Source organism: Rattus rattus, chromosome 8 (assembly GCF_011064425.1).
Source record: "Rattus rattus isolate New Zealand chromosome 8, Rrattus_CSIRO_v1, whole genome shotgun sequence".
Taxonomy (NCBI): domain Eukaryota; kingdom Metazoa; phylum Chordata; class Mammalia; order Rodentia; family Muridae; genus Rattus; species Rattus rattus.
In genome coordinates, this window is record NC_046161.1 from 34459264 (window position 1) to 34486372 (window position 27109).

At 36.1% G+C, this 27109-nt stretch overlaps 1 pseudogene; it reads right to left on the reverse strand.

Annotated features, from left to right (window-relative positions):
• LOC116906972 lies at window positions 1-27109 on the reverse strand (annotated as a pseudogene).

Consider the following 27109-nt stretch of genomic DNA (forward strand, 5'->3'; position numbering starts at 1 on the left):
TTACGAAGGTTTTTGTCTCCTACTATAGGTTTTGTCCCTTACATAATGAGGTGAGTTCTTTTCTGGCCTTAATAATATAATGTAGCACTTGGGAGCAAAGATGATACCTAAGAGTGATATACTGGAAGCCAATATAGAGAAAACTTCCATAGCCACCATGATCTTTCCTTTTGTGCTGTGGTAGACAGGGAGAAATGTGACCCAGACGCTGCAAAACACCAGCATGCTGAAAGCCAGAAACTTGGCTTCATTGAACGTATCAGGCAGATTTCTAGACAAGAAAGCCATAAAGTAGCTCCCTAGCGCAAGTGTTCCCAGGTATCCCAGGATGCAGTGGAATGCAATAGATGAGCCTTTGTTGCAAATGAGGATGATGTGTCCATGCTCTGAGTGAGCATCTTTATCAATAAATGGAGGAGAGGTTGTCAGCCAAATTCCAGAAAGAGCAACTTGGATCAGGGTGCAGATTGGAATAATGTAATTAGGGGCTCTTGATATCAGTAGCCATCTCCTCATTTTTCCTGGAGCAGTGATCTTGAAGGCTATAACTACAGTGATAGTTTTGGCCAACACAGTAGAAAGAGCCACAGTGAAGAGAAGTCCAAAAATGTTTTGCTGCAGGATACAGGAGGCTGTGCTAGGACGGCCAATGAAGAGCAAGGGACAGAGAAAACAGAGGAACAGAATGATCAGCAGGGTGTAACTGAGAGCTACGTTATTGGCCTTGACAATTGGGGTGTCTCTGTTCTTCAGAAACACCACAAGAACAACAGCTGTGAGTGAGGAAAAGCTCAGGGACATGAAGCTGAATGCCTTCCCCAAGGGTTCATCATATGCCAAAAATGTAACAGTTTTCTCTAGGCAGTGGATCTTCTCTGTGTTTGCATAGTGAGTTTCTGGACACTTCACACACTGATCCATATCTATAGAAATGGAGGTTATAGTGAGTGCATACTCTGGTTTTCCCTTTTATCCTAAAGCATTTCCAGCACACTGCACTGCAATCATAACAATTTTGCTTTGTTTATGATACAAATATAAAAACACTTTCCAGATAATATGTCTAAGCTCAATTTTCTTTTACTTCATCCTGACATGATTCAAACGGCCCAAATGCTTCTTCCTTTGCCTTTACACACAGTTCTATCTGTTTTCAAAGAAATCAGAATACTACCTAACTTTGCTCTGACATGCCTCTTTATTACTACAGCTACATTCACAAGAGGATATTGGACTTGAATCCAGTAAGAGAGCATCATTTGGAATCTAAATCTTATAATGAAGTTCTCCTATACATGTCCCAAATGTACCTACATTCATAAAAATCAAGTCAAACAAATCAAATCAAATCCATACTGTTCCCTAAGTTTCCCCATTCTCTGAAAGAATCTTAGTGAATTAGTAGTCTGAAATTCTTGGAGCCTTAAAAGGTTTCACCTGTGACACAGTTCTCATAACTCTGTACAATACTAGGTATGTAACACTAGATACAGAACTTCTCATATATTCCTATGCTTATTGAACAATGTTGGAATACTGTGTCCCTGATAGATTGTCAATTTATCTTAGATTGTAATGCTCACGTATAGATTTTTGCCTTATATTCATTATGTTAATATATCTGCAATTCTATAAACCCATTAATTTGAATTTATACATCATCACATTACCAGTTATATTCCATATATAGAACATTATGATCTTGATTTTCTTTAACAGAGAAATAAAGAAAGGCCCATCAAACTAAACAAAGCAACAATTAAAAACCTCACTCTTTTTTAAATTTTTTTTATCTTTATTAGCTTGAGTATTTCTTATTTACATTTTGATTGTTATTTCCCTTCCCCATTTCCAGGCCAACATCCCCCTAACCCCTGCCCTTTCCCTTCTATATGGGTGTACCCCTCCCGTCCTCCCCCCCATTACCACTCTCCCCCGAACAATCATGCTCAGTAGGTTAAAAACCTCACTCTTATGCTCATGTACAAACACACTAGAAAAAATATAAAGTTGTAAACCAAATTATAAGGAAAAAGTCCAATACCTCCAAAAGAAGTCAGGAGAACAGGTGTAGGCTACATTACTCAGAAGAACAGAGCTTGCTGCACCAAGCTGGTCATGAGAAGTGCTGCCCTTAAACCGTTCAGAGAATTCCTTCTGGATCAGAGTTCAGGCAGGTCCCAAGAATATTCAGGCCACGAAGACCAGCAGACCAAAGAAGAAACAGAAACCAAGGAGCAAAAATCAAGTGCAGAAAATAGCATTGAGACTTATACTGGACCCAAACACAGACACTTAAAAGCAACCAACAATAGTTTGGGCAACATGCCACTACCAGAGTCCAGCTATTCGAAGACAGTAATACTGGAATATTTCAATGCAGCTGAAGCACAAGAAAAAAGTTTATGAAGATGATTCTGTCCTTAAAGCAGAAATGAGATAAAAAAAAAAACCAAAAGAAATAGAGTAAAGACAGATATATATGGAGGAAATAAAAAAAAAAATCCTGAAACGAAAACTGAGAAATAAACTCCCATTCCAGCCTGCAACTTCTGCCAGGCAGATGATCAGCTCTTTTACTCCTCAGAAGACAGCATAGTCTGAAGGTCTGCTGCAGCCAGGCCAAGAGATCACCTGAGTACATGCCTGGCTATAGAACCCACAGTCTGAAGGCTTCAGAGGATACCTGCAGTAACCCAGAGACACAGAAGGCAGTCTCCAGACAATGACACCCAGGCCACTTAACACCAGAAATAATCAGATGGCAAGAGGCAAGCACAAGATCATAAGCAACAGAAGACAATATACTTTGCCACCATCAGAACCCTGTTCAATGATGACAGGAAGCCCTGGATAACACAACACACCTGAAAACAATAATGGTACCTTAAAATCCTATCTCCTGAGGATGATAGAGTCCTTTAAGGAGGATAGAAATAATTTACATGAAAAGAAAAACAGGAAAACACAGTAAACTAGTAGAAGCTCTTAAAGAGGAAACAAATAAACCTCTTAAAAAATACAGGAAAACACAATCAATTGGCTTAAAACATTGAACAAAGCAGCCCAAGGCCTAAAGATATAAGTGGAAACAATAAAGAAGGCAGAAATGGAAGCAGCCCTGGAAATGGAAAACCAAGGAAAGATGTTAAGATCTACAGATGCAAGCATTAATGACAGAATATAAGAGATACAAAAGATTATCTCAGGCATATGTGATACCTTAGAAGATATTGGCCCAGCAGTCAAGGAAAATTCAAAACATAAAAAGCTCTTAACCTAAAATATCCAGTAAATCCAGGACAAAATGGGAAAAAAAATCTAAGAATAACAGGAAGAGAGTGAAGATTTCCAGCTCAAAGGACCTAAAAACATCTTCACCAAAATCATAGAGGAAAGCTTCCCCAACTGAAAGAAAGAGTTGGCTATAAATGTACAAGAAGCCTACAGAAAAACAAATAGATTGGACTAGAGAAGAAAATCCTCTAGTCACACAATAATCAAAACACTGAATGCACAGAACAGCAAAAGAATATTAGATGCTGTGAGGGAGAAAAGCCAAGCAACATATAATGACAGGCACATCAGAATTACACAGGACATCTCAACGACACCCTAAAATCCAGAAGAGCCTGGACAGAGGCCATGCAGACCCTAAAGGAAAACACATGCCAGTCCAAGATACTGTACCTGGCAAAATTCTCAATCATCATAGGTTGAGACACCAAAATATTCTAGGACAAAATGTTTAAACAATATCTATCTATCACTTCAGCCCTACAGAGGGTTCTAGAGAGAAAATTCCAACACAAGGAAGTTGTCAATACAGAAGAAAAAACAAGATATTAATCATCTCACAACAGAACCTAAAGGATAGAATCACACACACAATGTTATCTGCAACAACAAGCATAAGAGGAACTAACAATCATCTGTCTTTAATATCTCTCAATGTTAACATACTCAATTTCCCCAGTAAAGATACATAAGCTGAGACTAGACTTGCAAGCAGGGTCCATCTTTTCGCTGCAAACAAGAAACACATTCCAATGACAAAGATAGTCATTACCTCAGAGACATAGGCTGGAAAAAAGTAACCAAAGCAAATAATTCACACACACACACACACACACACACACACACACACACACACACACACACACACACACACACAGCAAAAACAAAAATAAAAAATAAGTGGGTATCTTCCTAATATCCAGTAAAATAGACTTTCAAGCAAAAATTAACAACTAAGATAGGGAAGGACATTTCATATTTATCAAAGCAAAAATCAATCTTAAAGGGTACATACATTCATAAAAGAAACTTTACTAAAGATCAAAACACACATTGAACCCCACAATGATACAGGAGATTTCAACACAACACTCTCACGAATGGACAGGTCATTGAAACAGAAACTAAGCAAAGACACAGTGAAACTAACAGAAGATATGAACCAAATGGATTTAACAGACATCTGTATAACATTTCATCCTAAAACAAAAGAATATACCTTCTTCTCAGCACCTCATGGTAACTTCACAATAACTGACCATATAATTGGTCACAAAATGGGCCTTAATAGATACAAGGATACTGCAATAGTCCCATGCATTCTATCAGATCACCATGAAGTAAGTCTTGTCTTCAATAACAATAAAAACAACAGAAAGCCCACATACACATGGAAGCTGAACAATGTTCTACTCAAGGACAACTTGGTCAAGGAAGAAATAAAGAAAGAAATAAAACACTTTCAGAATTCAAAGAAAATGAAGGCACAACATACCCAAACTTATGGGATATAATGAAAGCAGTGCTAAGAGGAAAATTCATAGCTCTGAGTGCCTCCAAAAAGAAACTGTAAAGAGCATATATTAGCAGTTTGACAACACAGCTAAAAACTCTCGAACACAAAGAAGCAAATTCACTCAAGAGGAGTAGACAGCAGGAAATACTCAAACTCAAAGCTGAAAGCAACCAAGTAGAAACCAAAAAGAACTTTGCAATGAATCAATGAAACTAGGAGCTGGTTCTTTGAGAAAATCAACAAGATAGATAAATCCTTAGCCATACTAACCAGAGGGCAGAGAGACAGCAAACCAATAGCCAATATTAAATTAAATAGAGAGATACTTGAAGTAATCATATTAAAACCAGGAACAAGACAAGGATGCCCACTCTCCCCTTATCTATTCAATATAGTAATAGCCGGAGCAATTAAAAAATCCAAAGGAGATCAAGGGGATACAAATTTGCCATGAAGAAGTCAAGGTATTTGCAGATGAAATGATCACAGACATAAGCAACTCCAGAAATTTTACCTGAGTACAGTTGAAAAACAACTTCAGCAAAGTGGCTAGATATAAAATTACCTCAAACAAATTAGTAGCCTTCCTTTATATATGTGATAAACTGGCTGAGAAAGAAAATAGGAAAACAACATCCTTCAGAATAGTCACAAATAGTATAAAATATCATGGTGTAATTATAACAAAACAAGTGAAAGATATATATGATATTTACTTCTAGTCTCCAAAAAAATTAATTGCAGAAGACCTCAGAAAATGGAGAGATCTTTCATGCTCATGGATTAGTAGGATAACATAATAAAAATGACCTTCCTACAAATAAGCAATCTACAAATTCCATGGTGCAATACCCATCAAAATTACAACACGATTCTTCACTGACATTGAGAGACCAATTCTCAATTTCATATGGAAAACCACAAACCCAGGATAGAAGAAACAATTCTTAACAATAAAAAAATTTCTGAGGAAATCACCATCCCTGACTTCAAGCTATATACAGAGAAATGGTGATCTTAAAAAAAAATACTGAATGGTATTGGTACAGCGACAGACACATTGATCAATGGAATGGAATTGATGACCCAGATTTAAAACCACACATTTATGGACACTTGGTCTTTGACAACGATACCAAAAATATACAATGGGAAAAGAAAGCATCTTTAATAAATGATGCTGAACTTACTGGCAGTTAGTGTGTAGAAAAATGAAAAGAGATTCATGTTTGTCACCTTGCACACAACTCATGTCTATGTGAATCAAGGACTTCAACATAAAATCAGATATACAGAATCTAGTGGAAGAGAAATTGGGAAAGAACAAGACTTGAATTTACAGACAGGGGCAGGAGGTGTTTCTTACGCAGAACTCAGATGGCTCAGGCTCTAAGGTCAAGAATTTATCAGTGAGACCTCATGAAACTGAAAGGCTTCTGTAAGGCAAAGGATATAGTCAATAGAATAAATCAAGCTACAAATTGGGAAAAATTTTATACTAACCCCACATCCAATGCCATGCTAATATCTAAAACAAAGAAAGAACAAGTAGCTGCCCTCCTAAAAACCAAAAACTCAATCAAAAAGAGTTACTGAATTAAACAGAAAATCTACAAAAGAGAAATCTCAAAAGGCTAAAAAACACTTGAAGAAATGAGGAAAATCTTTAGTAATCAGGAAAATGCAAATCAAAATGACCCTGCGATTCTACTTAACACTAATCAGAATGGCTAAGAGAAAAAATTCAGGTGACATGTTGGAGAGAATGTGTAGAAAGAGCAACAGTCCTCCTTTGTTGGTTTGACTGCAAACTAGTACAACCTGGAGATCAATCTGGAGATTCCTTAGAAAATAGGAAATTTATTTACCTGAAGTCCCAGATGTACAACTTTTGGGCATATGCGCAAATGATGTTCCACCATCTCACAGATGCACATGCTCTACTACATTTACAGAAGCCTTATTTATCATAGCCAGAAGCTGATACAACCCAGATGTCCCACAAAGGAGGAATGTCTACAGAAAATGGGGTTCATTTACACATGGAATACGATTCAGCTATTAAGAATGAGAATATCATGAGTTTTTCTGGCAAATAGATGGAACTAGAAAATTTCATCCTGAGTGAGGTAACTCAAGCACAAAGGACAAGTATCATATGTACTCACTGATAAGTGGATATTATCCCAAAAAGTACAGAATAATACAATCCACAGAACTCAAGAAGGTTAACAAGCTGAAGGGCCCAAGTGAAGCTGTTTCAATTCCACTTTGGAGGAACAGAAAATTAGAGAGTAAAAGGAGGGCATAACTAGGATGGGGAACAGAATGGAAGGGAAATTGGGGAATGTAATCAGTTACTACGGGCATAAGATTGAAATTCTGAAGGCCAGCAGCATGAATGGAAATATTCAATCTTGGGAGGTGGGAGATAGGAGGTGGTGGGACCCTCTAGAATGTACCAGAGCCCTAGGAGGTGAGAGACTCTCAGGACTCAAAGGGAGGGACCTTAGATGAAATATTCAATAGTGGGGAGAGGGAACTTGTAGACTTCACCTCCAGTAGAAAGACAGGGCATCAACCAGAGCGATTGAATTTCCATCTTGCAGTCAAATACACAGAACTGTTCCTGTCTAATAGAACTTTAGGGACAAAAATTAAGAAGAGACTGAGGGAGAGGAGGTCCAGCACATAGTGGGACTCATCTTAAGATGATGCTCCAAGGCCATAGATGCTATGCTATACTGACAAACAGGAGCCTAGAATGCCTGCCTTATGAGAGGTCCAACAAGTAGTGTACTGAGACAGATGCAGATACTTATATCCACCCAAATATCTGAAGTCAACAACCTTTGTGTTTGAATGAGGGAAAGACTGGAAGAAGTTGAAGAGGAGGGTGACCCTACTGGAAGACCAGCAGTCTTAATTAACCTGGACCCCCAAGATTGCTTAGATACTAAGCAACTAACCAGGAAGCCTACACCAACTGGTCTGAAATGCCAGACACCTATAGAACAGAGTATTTCTGGCTCTGGTCTCAGAGAGAGAAGAAGCATCTAACCCTTGAGATACTTAAGACTCCAGTGTGTGTTTGTGTGTGTGTGTGTGTGTGTGTGTGTGTGTGTGTGTGTGTGTGTATGTATGTATGTGTCTGTTAGTGTATTTTGTTGAAGACAGGAGAGGAGGAATGGGATAAAGATCTGTAGAAGAACAGAACAGTAAGGGGTATAAGGAGTAGACTGTAAAAAAAAAAGATTAAAGGTAAAAAAAAAAAGAATGCCAAGAAGCAAACAAACACATACACGTACAAATTGGCAAAGGAAATTGTTCAAGGACAGAAAGTGGAAATAAAACAATAGAGAAACCACAAAGAGGGATTTCTGGAAATGAAAATTAGGTTAGTGAACAGGAACTACAGGTGCAAATATCACCAACAGAATGCACAAGATGGTATAAAAGAATCTCATGGGTTGAAGATGTGATAGAAAAAAAATAAATGTATTGCTCAAAAAGTATATTCATCTAAAAAACTCCTAACACAAAACATCTAGTAAATCTGGGACATTATGAAAGACCAAACCTAAAAGTAATACATATACAAGAAAAAGATTTCCAGCTGAAAAACCCAGCAAACACATTTAACAAAACTACAGAGGCTTGTATCATTGCATAATTTGAGGTTTTGGGCTAATATCCACTTATTAGTGAGTGCAAACCATGTGTGTTTTTCTTATGATTGGGTTACCTCACTTGGGATGATATTTTCTACTTCCATCCATTTGCCTATGAATTTCATGAAGTCATTGTTTTTCATACCTGAGTAGTATTCCGTTCTGTAAATGTACCACATTTTATGTATCCTTTTCTCTCTTGAGGGACATCTGGGTTCTCTCCAGCTTCAGGCTATTATAAATAAAGGTGCTTTGATCATAGTGCTTTGAAATAGCTTTTTTTATTTTGCATCATCTTTTGGGTATATGCATAGGAGTAGTATAGCTGGGTCCTTGGGTAGTACTATATCTGATTTTCTCAGGAAACTCCAGACTGATTTCCAGAGTGGTTGTATCTGCTTATTATCCCACCAACAATGGAGGAGTATTCCTCTTTATCCACATCCTAATCAACATCTGTTCTCACCTGAGTTTTTTTTTATCTTAGTCATTCTGACTGGTGTGAGGTGGAATCTCAGTGTTATTTTTATTTGCATTTCGCTGATGACTAAGGTTGTTAAACATTTCCTTAAGTACTAAGGTCATACAGACACTGTCGTACCTGGGGATCCAGCCCATATACCTATAGCCACCAAACCCAGACAATATAACTGATACCAAGAAGTGCATTCTGACAGGAGCCTGCTATAGCTGTCTCCTGAGAGACTTTGCCAGAGCATGACAAATACAGAGGCAGATGCTCACAACCAACCATTGAACCAAGAAAAGGGTCCCCCATTGGATGAGTTAGAGAAAGGATTGAAGAAGCTGAAGATGTTTGCAATCTCATGAAAACAAAAATACCAACCAGCCAGAGCTCCCAGGGAATAAACCACAACCTGAAGAGTACACATAGACCCTAGGCTCTACCTGCATATGTAGCAGAGGATGACCTGGTTAGGCACCAGAGGGAGGAGAAGCCTTTGGTCCTGCCAATGCTGGACTCCCCAGAGTAAGGCAATGTCATTTGAGGGGAAGGGGGGCAGGGAAGTGGTTGGGGGATGGGAAGTGGTGGGCAGATGTGGGAAACAACCTCTTAGAAGAAGGGGGTTGGTGATGGGATAGGGGTTTATGGAGGGGAAACTGGGAAAAGGATACCATTTGAAATTTAAATAAAAATATCCAATAAAAATAAAGAAAATATATTGTAGATGAACTACTTTCTAACCTAAAGAAGGTTATAAATATAAAAGAAGTTTGCAGAACATCAAGTGATTTGATGAGAAAAAGAAGTTCCCAAGCCACATACTCATCAAAACACTAAATGTACAGAAGAAAGATTATTAAAAGCTTCAAGAGAAAAAGACTCAATAATGTATAATGGCAAATCTATTAACATTACCCCTGACTTCTCAAAGGAAATCCTAAAAGCTAGAAGAACTTGTAAAGATGTCCTGCAGACCATAAGATACCACGGACGCTAGCCCATACTACCACAGCTAACATCTCTTTCAATCACTATATATGAAGACACCAAGATATTCCATGTCAAAATCAAATTTCAACAATATCATTTCACCATCCAAGCCATACACAAAAGTAGTAGAATTAAAACTCCAACCTAATGAGGTAACTATACTCAAGAATACAAAAGAAATAAATAATTTCAATAATACTCTAAAAGCCAGAAGGGGCTACAGAAATGTTCTGCAGATTCTTGGAGACGACAGATGCTAGTCAGCAAAATTTTCATTCCCCATAGATGGAGAAACAAGGTATTTCTTGAAAAAGTCATATTTAAACTATATCTATCTATTAATACATCCCCATAGAAAGTTCTAGAAAAAAAACTTCAATTCAAGAAGATTAACTCATGAAAACACAAGCAATAAATAATTTCACATCAGCAAAACTGAAGGAAGGGAAAACACACACACACACACACACACACACACACACACACACACACACACACACCCCACTATTACCACCTCTAAAATATTGGGAATTAACAATCATTAATCATTAACATGTATTAAGATTTATGACTCAATTTCCTAATAAAATGACACAGGTTAACAGAATGGATATTAAAACAACATCCATCCTTCTATTGTTCACAAGAAATTATCTGAACATCAAATATAGGCTTTATCTCAGAGTAAATGTTTGCAAAAAGTTTTCATAAGCAAATGGACCCAAGAAGCAAGCAGATATAGTTATTCAAACATCTAACAAAATAGAGATGGAGAAAGACATTTCATGTTCATCAGAGAAAAAAATCCACCAAGATGATATCTATGATGAGTGCCCACATCTGTAAAATAAACATTACTGAAACCTAAATCACATATTGGACCTCACACACATTAATAGTGAGAGAATTAAATATCCTACTCTCACCAATTAATAAAAATTAACAGAGAAATAATAAATTAAAAGACATTATGGATCAAAATGAACAGATGGATATCTACAGAACATTTTACTCAAACAAAAATGAACACACCTTTTTCTCAGCACCTCACAAAATATTCTCAAAAATTGACCACATACTTGATCTTGATGTAAGTCTCAACAGATTGAAGAAAACTGAAATACGTTCCTGTATCCAATCAGACCACCATGATTAGAGTTAGACTTCAACAACAACAGAAACAGCTTAAGTCCTATATACTCATGTTGCTTTCTCATATCAATAGTAAAAAAGCTAAGTCAAAATGCATGGTGAAATGTAGCATATTACTTTGTTGTAGATAGAGTGGTTTTCTGAAGTCAGTCATAACCACAATGTTTGAAGAACACAAAGCAGGTATGAATTTCAATGTCAAGAGTGTATTATTTATGTTAGAAAATGTACTGTAAGCTGTGACATTTGGAAGGAAGAGTGACATTTTTAATAAAATTCATTTTTAACTGAACTGATTGCAGCTCACTTACAGATGTTTTCCTTTTGCTTAGCTATTGCAGATGTTGACAGGTTTGAATGTCTTCTTCATGACTGAGACTTACCTGTCTCATTGGAAACCTCATTCTCTGAACAAGGAATGCAGTCAAAGCAACAGGCAGCCTTGTCCTCCTGGTGGGTTTTCCTGAATCCAGGATGACAGCTCTCACTGCATACAGACTGTGGAATCTGAGAATACAATGTATAATAGCAAATTGTCAGGTTTTTATGGAATCTCCAATAGAGTGGTTTTGAATACAGAACCATTAACTTGTTTATGTCAATTTCTCTTAATGCAGATAGTTGAATTGTAGTTAATATTAATGAAGCATTCACAAGCTCATATGGAAAATGCTTGGCTCTAATAACATGAATTTATTAATAAATTGTTGAAAGCTCTTGAGTTGAGTCATGAAAGTAAAATTTTAGGCTATTGGCATCATATCTTGATATGATCACAAGCCTACTGCCTCTTTATTCTTTAATACAAACGCAAATCATTTTTCCCATGGTAAAAAGTTATTCTTATCAATTTCATAGGTTTTAGAATTATTCTGGAAAGCAATCTAAGAGAATTATGGGAAAAGTTGATTTTAGCCTAGATTACTGGAGTTCAAAAGATCATCTCTAGTAGTGGGTGACCCTGATTTAATGGTCATGGTTCCTGAGTAAATGAAAGGCCAAAAGGATGGTAGCGGCAGCACTCAGCACTCTGTGCACCCTGATTGTTGATGTAATGTGAATCATTGCCTCCACCCCTAAGAATATAGCTTACTCCAGTGATAGAATATACTCTCAAAATATGAACCACGACAAAACCTCCTATATTGTTTCATTAGGTAGCATTTTTGATACAGCAGAACAAACAACTAACACAGCTACACATTCTAATCTTGCTTTTCTGTCTTGAAAGGAGCCTAGAAGCAAAAGCCCAACTGACCATGAACTGAAATTTTCCAAGCTGGAATCAAAATAAATCTTCTGTCAGATGATCTCTGATGATGATGAAAATCATGCTGAAAAGATTCCATATTTATAGAATTAAGTAAAGGAGCTGGTGCCATTAAGTAGTTCATTAGTCCAAATTAGGTGTTAAGATAACTCTCTTTTTAGTGTCTATATTATCTTTCTATGAATGGGTCCTGTTTGAGCAATGAAGTCTTGACACTCAGAGATATATTTTTGATTTTTATATACTAGCCAAAATACTGAAGTAGCTTGCAACCCACCTCTGTCGATCCTGTGGCCCATTGTATCATGTTTTGAGTTACAAAGTCTGGCCCTCTGGAACACTTGGAGAAAATGTTCCTACATTCACAGTTAGCCCAAGACCTTTTGTAAAATTCCAGAAGTTGAAAATGTCATACTGTACATGTGATTTCTTTTTCTCATCCAGAACCACATTGTCTCCAGCAGGATTGATAAATTGTTTGTTCTTTAGAAAAGGGTGAAGCTAAAAGAGATGCATATGCTTATGTTACATAACTTACTGAGAATTTAACCAGAAGCAGAAATAGGAAACACCTCCTTTTTTTTTTTTTTTCTTTTTTTTTTTTTTTTTTTTTTTTTTTTGGAGCTGGGTACTGAACTCAGGGTCTTGTGCTTTCTAGGCAAGCGCTCTACAACTGAGCTAAATCCCCAACCCCTGAAACACCTCCTTTTGATTTTTAATATCTGATATGAAAAGCACCTTTAATATAAGATCAATATCATCTAAGATATGATATCGAAGGATAATGAAAACATCATTAGACTTCTAAAGGTTACAGTCAGTTTCATTAAAGACTTTACAACCAAGTACCTCTAAATCATGACTGTGCATGGAGAAAATTCTCAGCTTCTTTGAAAATATAATCATACCCAACTAAATTTTGAAAATACTTAGAGTTTCATACTATAAAATGAATGATCTTATAAGTGATCATTTCAAAAACATAAGCATTTTAGAAGTGTTCAGGTACATTGTGATAATTCTTTGTCTCTGTCTTGTCTGTTGTATGAAATCTCTGGAGTAAATGGAATTTTCATACTAAATTTTTACCAAGAAAATATTACATGGCCCTTTGAAATGCAACTATATATTGACTTAAAAGGGATTTTTCTTTGTACAGTCTCTCTTTCAGGTTTTCCCCAAATAGTCTAAAATATATATTGCCAATTTAGAGTGCATTTATAAAACCTTAGAGTGTCATGTTGCTCTTGTCACAATACAACTGAAGTGTCATCACCTGCCAGGGGAAGAATGTCATTTCTTTTCCTTTTCCATGAGTTTGAAATTGATTGATAATCTTCTCATGAAGGCTGTGGGCTACAACATACACAGCATTGTATACATTGTGACTCTCTTCAGTCATGGCCATTTCAAATATGTTCCCAGGCAAGAATCCCAAGGAGGCATTAGGCAAACAGTTTTGTGCAATTTTACAATCTTTCCTAAAAAATGAGCAATTGAAGAATGAGTGCCACAATACATGAAGATAAATGTCTTCTGGGTATTTGAAAGGATTGGCTGCCTGGATAAAATCTGTAAAATTAACAATTTCCTCATTGTGGTGTGAAAAAATAAGAGCCCCATGCAATGAATCTATCATGAAATAATCATCAAATCTGGATTTATCCCAGTGTGAGTTCAGAACCCAGACTTTCCCCATAGGTAACTTCTGTTTTATATTCACTATCAAGCTTAATAGAGAATCAGAGTCCCCATAAATAATAATCACATTTGATGATGATTCCAGGATCTGCACCTGATTTTTCCAGGACTTGGTCAAAAATGAACCCCTGCTGACAAGGATCATTTCCACAAATGCTATGCAGACTCCATTTTTATCCATCTCACTTCTCAAATCTGACAGTGTCTGGGCACCTTTGTCATCATCTATGATTAATAGCCCCACCCAGATCCAGTTGAAATGAAGCATCAAAGATACAATGCCACGTGTCAGAGATGTGTCCTTGGGGGCCACCTGGTACAGAGAAGAAAACTGTCTTTGTTCACTCAAGAGACTGTCAAAAGGCCCAAAAGTAAGCTGTAGGAAAAAAATAATAAAGAAAGAAAGAAAGAAAGAAAGAAAGAAAGAAAGAAAGAAGGAAGGAAGGAAGGAAGGAAGGAAGAAAGAAAGAAAGAAAGAAAGAAAGAAAGAAAGAAAAAAAGATAGGAAGGAAGGAAGGAAGAAAGGAAGGAAGGAAAAAAGAAAGAAAATTGTCACACAGCTTATCTCAAATCTACAGTTAAAGTTTGAACACTGTATGAAAATCCATATTTGAAGATTAAACTTGACTTCCTATTAGTTGTCCAAAAAAGTACAGAAAATATTCCTTGGTTCAATAGTATGCTGTGCCGACTCTACCATTCATATTATAAGCTGTAAAACTATAGATGTACCATCAACTATATACACCATTTCCCTATCCATGAACATGATTAATTCTCCCTCATTTCCCTCACAGCATCCTAGCATGTCATCAAGTAGAGTTGACTCCATGTCCTATCTCATCACCCTCTCACCTGTGGAAATTTGTAAAGATCCAGCAGTGTCCCTATGTTTTCAGATATTGCCCATGATGGTCCTGTAAGTACAGCAGCTGAATTGCTCTCTCTTGGATTTCTGTAGTTAGGAATGACATGATCAGACCCTGACAGTGAGCCAAAGAGATTGGCTAGAATATTCCTTTGACCATGTGGGATATTGTGGACCTCAAATCCCAGGGATGTGTTGGGTAAAAGAAAGGGGTTGCTGTTGATCTCCTCAATGGCAAACATCATGGCCAAAATACATTGGTAGTTCCTCAACTTAAACCTGGATAGAAAGTAGAACAATATTAAGGAGGAAGCATCATACCACATACCACATAATATAGGTGCAATTTTAATGTAATTGCTATTTCAGTTTGAATGCATCTGTTTCCAAAACTCCATGTTTAAATATTTTACCAATATTTGGTGGTATTAAAACAGTAGTATTCTTTCTTTTTTTTTACTCAGAAATAGTTTATTTTCATACAATATATTGTAATTACAGTTTGCCTCCACCAACATTTCCCAGGTCCTCCTTACATCTCATAACACCCAAATCTACACCCATTCTTTCTTTCTGTTGAGAGAAAACAAAATGCATCTAAAATTATAATAAAGTAAACTAAAAATAAATAGCCAGAATAGTACAAAATAAATATGCAAATAAATAAATGAAAAATAATCAAGGAAAAGGACAAGGATGAGAAATACATAGAGATGTAGAGAAATACTTCTGTTCATATATAAAAAACCATAAAAACAACAAAAACATAACACGTGTGCAAAAAACTTGTAAGGTTAAAAAATTACCGTCCAAAATTCCATTGTTTATTAATTTTATTTTCTACTTACTCCTGAACATGCGCCCTGGTCTTAAGAATGGTTTGTATACCCAATGAGAATTCTTTGGTGGAAACTTATTTTGTATTTCCCATTGGGTATGGAAAGGAATTTGTCATATTTTGGAGACAGCTTCTGAATTAAAGAAGAGGGCTTGTCTCCATTTCCCTCCTCAGCACTGGTACCTCATCTGACCTAAAATGATATAGGTCCTGTGCATGTTTTCATAGTCCTTGTGAGTTCATATGTCTTGCTATTTAGAAGCCCTTGTTTCCAGAGTGTTCTCCATCTTCTCTGTCTAGTAGAATTTTTACCTCACCTTTTGCATCATTACATGAGCCCTGAGTAGGTTTTATGAATTCATCCTGCTTCATCAAAGTGTTATGACAATGGTTGAATGAGACATTGATCTACAGAAAGAATGTTCTAAGGAGTCATTTTATTGCTACATACTTTAGCAAAACAATACTGTTTGGTTCCCCCCAAGATCCATGGACTGTTTAGTTTTAGGTTTTTAGAAACCTGAGCAGTGTTGAATTCCATCTCAGGGAGGAGTGGACCTTAAATCTAGTCAGAAATTGCTTGGCTAGTCCCATAAGCTTTGTGCCACTATCGCACTATTCCATACTTGTATGTTGCAGTCAGAAAGCTGTTAATGATCAAAGGGTCTGTAGCTGGGTTGAATTGTACATTTCTCCTTTGATAGAGTGCAAAGTACTTTCCAGTACCTAGAATGCTACTCCATAGGAATAAAGGCTCTGGGAAGGCTCTAGCTCAACTTCTTCATGTCCAGTACATTGTATTGCTATCGTTTTCAGCAGTAGTGCTTTCCTTAATTTTATGCTGAACAACCAATAACCTTGGTTGTAGTCTGAGTTGTTTGTATATTTCCACAAGGCTCATCTGGCCAACAACTCACCTAACCCATTCCCAGAACTGTAGGTTTCATTTCTTGGTGAGAATCCTAGTTGTGGCTTGGTCTCACGTGTTATTTAATGAATCCATTGAGATTTCTTTCAAAGTATGTATATGTTTTTGAGAAGCTTCTACTATATTAAGTTTTCATATGACTAATATGACACACATTTTTGATTCTTTAGGATGTTGAAGAACCCTGAATGTGGACCTCTCAAGAACTTGATCTCCAAAATGGATCAATTCATTTTCTATGTATCCATGATGAATTCTGCCCATCAATTAGAAACAGGTCTTTCATTTTCTGGAATTCAACTTCAATCTGCAAGTCACACACACACACACACACACACACACACACACACACACACACACACAAAGAACAAAATGAACCCCACAAGTGTTTCGTGACCAAGCCACCAGCTACTAAGACATTGTTAATTCATGAATACCCAGGTCATTCAACTGGTCATCAGATGCCATTTCTATGATTAATTTTATGTGAGTGTTTGTGGGATATATGTTCTCTCTCTTTGCCTCTCTCTCTGTGCATGTGTGTGTGTGTGTGTTTGTGTGTGTGTGTGTGTGTGTATGTGTGTGTATCTATGCAAAAAGATGTTAGGCTTAAAACTTTTACAGAAAGAATCATCATCATCCTTGTTTAATACCATGTCATTTTATAACTCACAGGACAATTGGGATTCTCCTGCCTCTGTCCCTCATTTCACAAAGAGCAACAGGTTTACACATGTGCACTGAAATGCCCCTGTTTTTTTTCCTTTTTAACAAACAATCTGTAGATGTACATTCAGGTTTCACATTTTCACTGTAAACATGTAATCTTTTTATCTATTTACTCATTCACTAAATACAAGTCAATAGGGAAAAAGTAATATATGCTTTAACAACAAAATTTATACACACGGGGAACTATCATTATAGTTCACACAAATAATACAATATCCATACATGTTAGTTTCATTAGGGTAGTACTTTTAAAAAGTTAGCTTGAATTGTGTATCAAAGTTCATTCTTATGTTGACATATTTTTAGTAACTCATAAAAATGCAATATTATTTTCTTCATTTTTGGAAAGAACTTTGGAAAGGGAGATAAATAACATCTTAAGATCATAAGAAAACAAAACAATCTTGGATGACCCAGAGGAACCCTGTGTATTTAGTAATCTATGCTTTTTCTCAATGAACAGTGACAATCTAAAACCAAAAAACCCCCAAATATTATGATTTTTCTGATATAAGAAAAGTAGAGTTATGGGAAAGTGGAGATATTTGGAAGAAACAAAACAGGGCAACTAAAAACATAGGTGTGTGGACATGTTTCCCATTTTATATCCATGTATTTGATGCTTTGAGTTGAATTTACCATAGGATTAGAAACTAGGGATGAACCTCAATTTTCTTCCATCACTTTCTAATTACACCAAAATCATATGCAAGACAGTGATTTTTTTTGCTCATTTTGCATTTTCTTTTCACTTCCATGATGAATCAGAAGGTTCTAATATTCTTCATATGTTAATTTGACCTATTAAACTATGAGTAACATCATTTGCATCTTTTGTGTATATTTGTTTGGAAGAACTTTTTTTAAGATAGTTGATTGTATCGCATAGATAATATCTATTTTTAGATATTAGATGAATTCCTTATTATGAGACAATTAGGATTATAAAATATTAAGTATTTATCATGATTTTCATCTAAAAATATGAACACTAGGATTGAGAAAGTGCTCACTAAGAAAGATGTTCACCATTTCAACATGAGAAATTGATCTTGAACCCCAGTACTCTTGTATCTCACAGTGAACACTGGTGAACACTTTTATTTCCAGTTTAGGAGTTCAGGAGAAAAGTGGATCCCTAGATCTTATTCTTCTCTTATTTAGCCATTATAGTCTAGTCCCTAACAACGAGACACCGTCCTTGAAAATATGGCTGAGTCCACTAAGGTCATTGATCAATAATATCTCTCAACACCATTGGCCTCAATATTCAGATAAAAAAGACATATGTTAACAGAATGTTTGCCAAAATAGGATACATCATCCTACTGTATAAAAGAAACATACTTCAACAATACAGATAGATATTACCTCAGAATATAGGGCTAGAAAAAAATGTCCAAGTCAGTAAACCCAAGAAGACAGCTGGAGTAACAATCTAATATCTAATAAACTATGCTTGAAACCAAAATTAATCAAAGAAGGAAGGAAGGCCATTTCACATGCATCAAAGGAAACTTCCACCAAGATGATACCTAAATACTGAACTTTTATGCCCCAAACTCAAGGCACACACATTTGTAGAAAAAAATGCTATGGAAAAATTGCACATGGAATCACAAACGTTAGTAGTGGAAGACTTCAATCTCATCAATTGTCAGGACATTCAGACAAAAACTAAATATTAAAAAATACGAAATTAACAGATATTATGAATGAAATGAACCTAAAAGATATATATATATATATGATATTTCGCCAAATCACCAAAAAATATACCTTCTTTTCAGCAACTAATGGATCCTTCTCCAAAATTAACCACATAGTCAGTCGCAAAGCAAGCATCAACATACACAAGAAAATTGAAATAATGACTCATATCTTATCAGATAACCATGGATTAAAGCTGGGCTTCAACAACAACAGAAACATCATAACGCCTACATACTCATGAAATTGAACAACTCTCTATTCCATGATCTCTCGTCATAAAAGAAATAAAGAAAGCGATTATAGAATTTCTAGAATTAAATGAAATCAAGGTACAACATACCAAAATTTATAGGACACAATGAAAGCAGTAGTAAGAGTAAAGTTCATAGCACAAAGTGCCTCCATAAAATAGAAAATTCATATATAAGCAATTTAAAAGTACACCTGAAAGTTCTAGCAAGAAGAAGAAGAAGAAAAGAAGAAGAAGAAGAAGAAGAAGAAGAAGAAAAAAGAAGAAGAAGAAGAAGAAGAAGAAGAAGAAGAAGAAGAAGAAGAAGAAGAAGCAAAGAAGAATAGAAGACAGAAAATAGTCAAATTCAGGACTGGAAAAACAATCAGTTGAAAACAAACAAATAAGCAAACAAACAAACGAAAAAAACCATACAAAGTGTCAATAGAACCAAGAGTGATTTGCTTTAGAAAATCAATAAGATAGGCAAACCCTTAGACATATTAACCAAGAGAAAACATATCCTATACTTTATTGTCTGTCAGATTCACAGTACCAGAGTTTTTACATGTTTTCTGATACTTTGGATTTTGACAAACTCTCTTGTTCTAACACGAACCTTCATTAACTCCTTCAAGACACATCCCACTGTCTGCCCATCCAACGTTTTGTCCTTGTATACACACTCTTTCAGACAAATCTGTGTGAATCAAGTATTCTTGGACACATGTTCTCCCATTAAAATGCCAACTTATGAAATTATGCATTCCTACAGAAAATTGTCTTATCCATTTCCAGTAACTAAAATTTGTCCTTCACTCTGCAGCTTTGTGTGAGATTGCTCAACTCCCTTCTGCATACTGAGATTCAGTCTGGTCTGGGCTGAAACAGGTGTAGCCCATGCTTTCAAAATCCAGCTATACCTATCTTGGGCATATACCCAAAAGATGCCCCAACATATAAAAAAGACACGTGCTCCACTATTTTCATAGCAGCCTTATTTATAATAGCCAGAAGCTGAAAGAACCCAGATGCCCTTCAACAGAGGAATGGATACAGAAAATGTGGTAATGATCTACACAATGGAATATTACTCAGCTATCAAAAAAACAATGACTTTATGAAATTCGTAGGCAAATGGTTGGAACTGGAAAATATCATCCTGAGTGAGGTAACCCAATCACAGAAAAAAAGAGATTACACGTGGTATGCACTCATTGATAAGTGGCTATTAGCCCAAATGCTTGAATTACCCTAAATGCTTAGAACAAATGAAACTCAAGACAGATGATCAAAATGTGAATGCTTCACTCCTTCTTTAAAAGGGGAACAAGAATACCCTTGGTAGGGAATAGAGAGGCAAAGATTAAAACAGACACAGAAGGAACACCCATTCAGACCCTGCCCCACATGTGGCCCATACATATACAGCCATCCAATTAGACAAGATGGATGAAGCAAAGAAGTGCAGGCCGACAGGAGCCGGATGTAGAAAGAACTGGAAGAGCTTGAAGGAGCTCGAGACCCCTTATGAACAACAATGCCAAGCAACCAGAGCTTCCAGGGACTAAGCCACGACCTAAAGACTATACATGGACTGACCCTGGACTCTGACCTCATAGAAAGCAATGAATATTCTAGTAAGATCACCAGTGGAAGGGGAAGCCCTTGGTCCTACTAAGACTGAACCCCCAGTGAACTTGATTGTTGGGGGAGGGTTCGGCAATGGGGGGGAGGATGGGGAGGAAACACCCCTAAAGAAGGGGAGGGGAGGGATTAGGGGATGTTTGTCCTTCAACCGGGAAAGGAATAACACTCGAAATGTAAATAAGAAATACTCAAACAGTTAATAAAAAAAATTGTGGTAAATACCTAAGTGCTACTGCTTTATTATGTCTAGATGTTTCCAGATATTCACCCATCACCTCTAGCTCTTACATGTTTTACGGTCTTTTGGAATTTTTGTGAGTATAATAATGAGATATGCTCCTTTCTCTGATGAACATTGTGTTGCCTCTTATTCTATGAACTTGCATTGGTTGTGCATCATTGTGTCTATCACTACCTATTCTAAAATAGTAGCTTCTATGAGTATAGCAATATTTACCCATATTTCATCTTAGGTCTCTGGATATCCAGCTTATTGGTCCTGAAATTTTAGGCAGTGTCATGGGTTTACTCCTTCTCATAACATGAATCTCATGGTGGACCAATTACTGCTTGGCCACTTCCACAGTTTCTGTTCCACTTTTCCCACAACACATCTTAAATGTACGAAAATTGTCTAAGGTTTTTTGGTGTTGTTGTTTTTGTTTGTTTGTTTGTTTTGTTTTTTGTTTTTTGAGTGTTGTTGTTGTTGTTGTTGTTCTGGGCTGGTGTCCCAGTCCCTCCACTGGAAGTCTTGCCTGGTTACAGGAGATACCCAGTTTAGGCTCCATATCTTTCATTGTAACAGTCTTAGCAAGGGTCATGCTTATAGATTCCTGGAAGTTTTCAGTGCACTAAGTTTCTAGTTTGTACCCAAGAGGCCCCCCTCCATTCCAGTTGTCTCTTTCCATACATTCTCTTTCCATCTTCCACTGACCTGAGCCCTCCTGTGACATTCCAATCTTTTCTGGTATCAGAAAAGATTCATTTAGCAACTTATAGAAACAGATGCTGAGATCTAAAACCGAACATTAGGTGGAGCTTGATAATCATGTAAAAGAGGGGGTGGCACAATTGTAGAAACCAGAGAGGTGAAGCATACCACAAGAAAATCCATAGAATCAACTAAGCTGAGCTCATAGGGACTCAGAAAACCTGGACTCATGACCAAGAAGCCTTCATAGGATAGACTAGTCCCCTTGCATATATGTTTCAGTTGTGTATGTAGTTTGATCTTCTTAAGGTACTCCTAACAGAAGGATCAGGATATGTCTGTGGTTCTTTTGATAGCTTTTGGGACCATTTTCTTAATACTGTGTTGCTAATAATAATAATAATAATAATAATAGTAGTAGTAGTAGTAGTAGTAGTAGTAGTAGTAGTAGTAGTAGTAGTAGCAGTAGTAGCAGTAGTAGCTTCTATGACAGGTGTTGGGGGAATCAATATGTATAATGATATATTGTTGGGATTCAGTTTTACATTGTATCAATTTAGAAGGATAATAGTAATTGTTTCTCTACTAAGGCCTGTATTTTGAGTAATTGTCAATTCTTGACACAACACTGGTGCAAGAGGTGGGTTTTGTCATGTCAAGCAGAATTTACTCCAATTATAGTATGAGCTATCAATCTCATGAAAACTGTCTTAGTTTGCTTCCTGATTTTTTTTGTTTGTTTTTGTTTTTTTTTATTGGTAAAACAGTGACCAAGTGAAACTTGGGGAAGAAAAGAATTATTTTGCCTACATGTCCATAAACATGGGAAACCAAAGCAGGAATCAAAGTAGCAGCCTAGAAATAGGAATCTACCTTACAGAGACAACAATAAAGCAAATTCTCTAGCTCGCTGCTTGTGAATTGCTTAACCTGATTTCTAATATAGCACAGAACTACTTGTGCAGGGATGGCATCACACACAGTAGTCTAAGACCTTACACATCAATCAGTGATTGAGAAAATGCTGTGGAGTCTTGCCTACAGGCCCACCTTACAGAGTAAAACCTTCAATGAAGAATCAATCTTTTCATATTTGTCTAGATTTATGCCCAATCAGCACAGTGTTCTTTTTACTCTTGTACTAGGAGGCAAATCTTACCATATTGACTGTTGTAGTTCAAAAGTCTGATAGTTATATGGGGTTGGTGCTTACTTTTTTTCCTCTGACATTGTTCAGAGCACCTTCTCACATTGAAAAAGCTAGCCATCAAGGATGAAGCTCTAGGATCTAGTTCTGTTTGAATTTTCTGTATGCACCAACTCAAGTATGGATTTTCTTCTTCAATAGGGTCTTACCATTATGTTCTATAGAGCAGACAAGAGCAACAGTAATAATCTGTTCTAGTTTGGTCTTACGTTGAGGTTCTTGATACACTGAACTCCTCATATGATAGAGCTCTAAAATCCAAAATATATAAAAACACAGAAAAAACGAAATATCAGCAAGACAAATAATTCAAATAAAGGCATGGTACAGAACTAGACAGAGAATTCTCAACAGAGTGAACTCAAACGATTATAAAACACTTAAAGAAATGTTTCACATCCTTAGCCATCAGGATAATGCAGTCAAAGTGAGTACTACTCAGCTATTAAAAACAATGGCTGCATGAAATTCCTAGGCAAATGGATGGAAGTGGAAAATATCATCTTGAGTGAGGTAACCCAGTTACAAAAGAACATTCATGGTATGGTATGCACTCACTGATAAGTGGAAATTAGCCTAAATTTTGGAATACCTAAGAAAAAATTCACGGATTGTATGAAGCTCCAAAAGAAGGAAGACCAAAATGTGGATGCTTCAGTTTTTTTGAAGGGAGAACAAAATACTCATGGGAGGGACAAAGAGTGGGGCAGACTGATGCCAAGAGGTGCTTGCTGATAGGAGCCAGACATGGATATCTCCTGAGAGGCTCGGCCAGTGACTTACTAATATAGATGAGGATGCCTGCAGCTAACCATTGGACTGAGCAGAGGGACCCAAATGGAGTAGACAAAGGACTGAAGAAGCTAAATAGAGAAATTCTGAAGTTATGTTACATTGCCAGACAATTCTACCACTATACGTAATATACTTCCTGCCTTATAAACCTCCAGATAAAGTTTCAGTGTCTCATGTTGTTTGTCCATTATGCCCCTGGCAGCATTTAGTGAACCACACACATAAAATATTGTTCTCAAAATATATTCAACATGTGAACATTCTGTACCAGAACCATTTTGTTCTCTATCAACCAATGGTTTATAAAATCTTTGTTCGTTTCACATAGGATGAATTGTCATCTTCTACCCCACAAATAGTTACTGACTTCATGATGGTAAATGAATATGTATAAATATGAAGTGTAGCTCAATCAATGTAAAACTTAAAGAAACTGCTGGAAATGATTTTAGAACAAAACAGGAAAGATGTGCCATATCTGAACATTAGAGTTTGAGAACTAATAAACATGTCTTTTACAACTAAATGTTTGTGTAATTTTATACCTTCAGTATGAAATATCAGACCCATTTAAAGTAAACAAGTTGTAAAAGGGTTTCAAGCAATCAAGAAATAGATATTTATGTCCTTTAATTAGAAAACTACTGAAAACTGAAAATTATCCACAGAAAAGTAGAAAATAACTTAAAGTTTCACTTTTTTCTTCTAATACAGAAACCTTTTCTACTTATTAATATACAAATGAATATATAACTGCTAAAATGAAACTTGGACATACTAAGTACATGCTTAATCAACTATTTTTTTAAGTTAGTGTGAGGGAAAAGCATTCTAACACACAATGAAAATGTCTTTTATTATTGCTTTGTAAGGAAATTAGCTACCATGCATGAAAGCTTCCATAGTGTGTATGTGTAGTCTCATGAATTAATCTGCTTTAATCAGATGGTAGGCGTATTACATGTATTTTGAAACTATGAAATATTCATTTATTGTCATCTTAATTTTGACAGCAAGAAAGTTAAATTCAATTATAAAATTAGACCACACCAAAATGCATCATCAAAAATAATCTAGTTGCACTACTTTTGATCTTCTGTAGTTATTATGATTCAGTATAATTTTGCAGGTAAAATTAGAACGTGAAGAAATTTAAATGAATAAAGAGAGAACAATTTCTCTTTCAAATGACATATGAAGTCTCTTACACCTATTTAAAACATTTTATTAAATGTATGAATGCAATTGTGACCCTTGAATTCTATATGCCTGCATGTGCCCCACCCTCTATTAAAAGTATATTTAAAAGTGGTGCCTATTTCAGACATGTTATTGTATAGCTTTCATAATCATAAATTCACTTTGGTTTTACTTCTAGCATCATAAGGTAATAAATCACACTTTTACTGCACTCTCTCCTTATGTGTATTAAACAAGCCACAGAGGACAATTTTCTAATTGAATTTAACTTTTTTGCTGTCAAAATTAAGAAGACAGGAATGAATTTTTATAGGTTCAAAATATACAAAACATGTCTACTACCTGAGTAGAGCAGATTAATTCATGGATCTATATGAAAATAAAAGTGTGGTTTTTGCCAGCATGGGGTTGCTGAAGTACAACCTGAAGGACTTGGGCTGATAGACAGTGGTGCCTGAGCTGTCCAGATTGGAAAGCAAAGGAGAAGAGGAAGAACATGGATACCATCAGCTCTAAAGCAGAATAGTCTCCATCTTAGTATGCATGGTGCAAATGTCTGGTAGATCATACCACTTTGTAATCTTATTTGAATTAATCAATGAACCCTGGAGGTAGTAGACTCTTCCACAGATTATTATATTATCATATGTAAACTCCCTGCAGTGAGTTTCTTATGTTCATTTCTGACTAAACAATTGCAATACCCTTAATTTCCAAAAGACATTCCCCACATGAACATTTGTATGATTCACTGATGAATTAATGGTTTAACTTCTCATGCACATTTTAGCAAACACAGTAATGCCACAGTGATAATAATTTGTCCTCAGTTCTATGCTTATTTTAAGTGAATTTTCATCTATTCTCCTGAATGTGTATTTCCATATTCTATTGTTGAATGGAGACTTGAGTGCAAGCTGAAATTCTCATTTTCAGATACTTATTGTGTGGTTACCTACAGCAACTGACATTCTGCCTGGGATAAAATACACCTGTCTTCCTTTAAACACGAAAATGCATGATTGTTTCTCATTATCAGGATCTAAGAAAATCAAGCATTTTTGTCTGACTTTTGTCTTATATCTTATATCTTTGAGAAAGTCTAGAAACACTTCTTTCAGAGACCCAAGCAAAATCAATATGTGCATAAAAATACATTCTTGACAGTGGACAAATACACATTGTCTATATATGGAGCAAATAAGTCAATGTTATCAGAGACTACAAATATTAAAAGTTAGATAAAGTTATTTCTAAAGCAGAGAGTAAGTCTCAATTTCTAAGTTTGACATTCCTGCTTCCAAGTCATTATCAGCACACAGAGACAACATTTGTCACTCCAGTGTCACACAAGGAAATTGCTTGAAAATAACCTCAGTTTCATTATCTGTTCTCATAGGAGTACAGCTATATTTGCAGAACCTCCTCATAGTCTATTAACCTTTTAGTTTGTATTTATTTACCTGTAGAGCTAACACTGAAAACATTCAAATTTTGAGGAATTGTAGGCAGGGCAGATAATATGAGGGGATATGGGGTAAAAAGCTTAAATTCCTTCTTGCCTTTTAAAGTACCAGGTGATTCACCAAAAAGAAGCATTGCAAAGGGATGTAGAAATGGAAGAGAGAAAATGTCTTAAAGTGGTAAAATGTTGGAATAATGATGTTTGAATCTGTCTATTTCCAGGCCATAAGAATGTCAAATATTGAAACAGAATAAATAAATGTATAAAGAACTCACTCAATCATAAACTCTTTAGTAAATTTAGTCATCCTCCAATCAGTTGTTTTGTTGAGAGGGTAGGCAGCAAAAGCTGGGAAAAATCCAACAATCACCACGTTTCCTTTACCATTTAAGCGGTAATTCATCCTGACTAGGCACTCACTGCTTCTGTAGGAGCCTGCAAGAATTGGAGTCTGCAGAAACCAAGATATAGAAATCCAAGAAAACTGCAT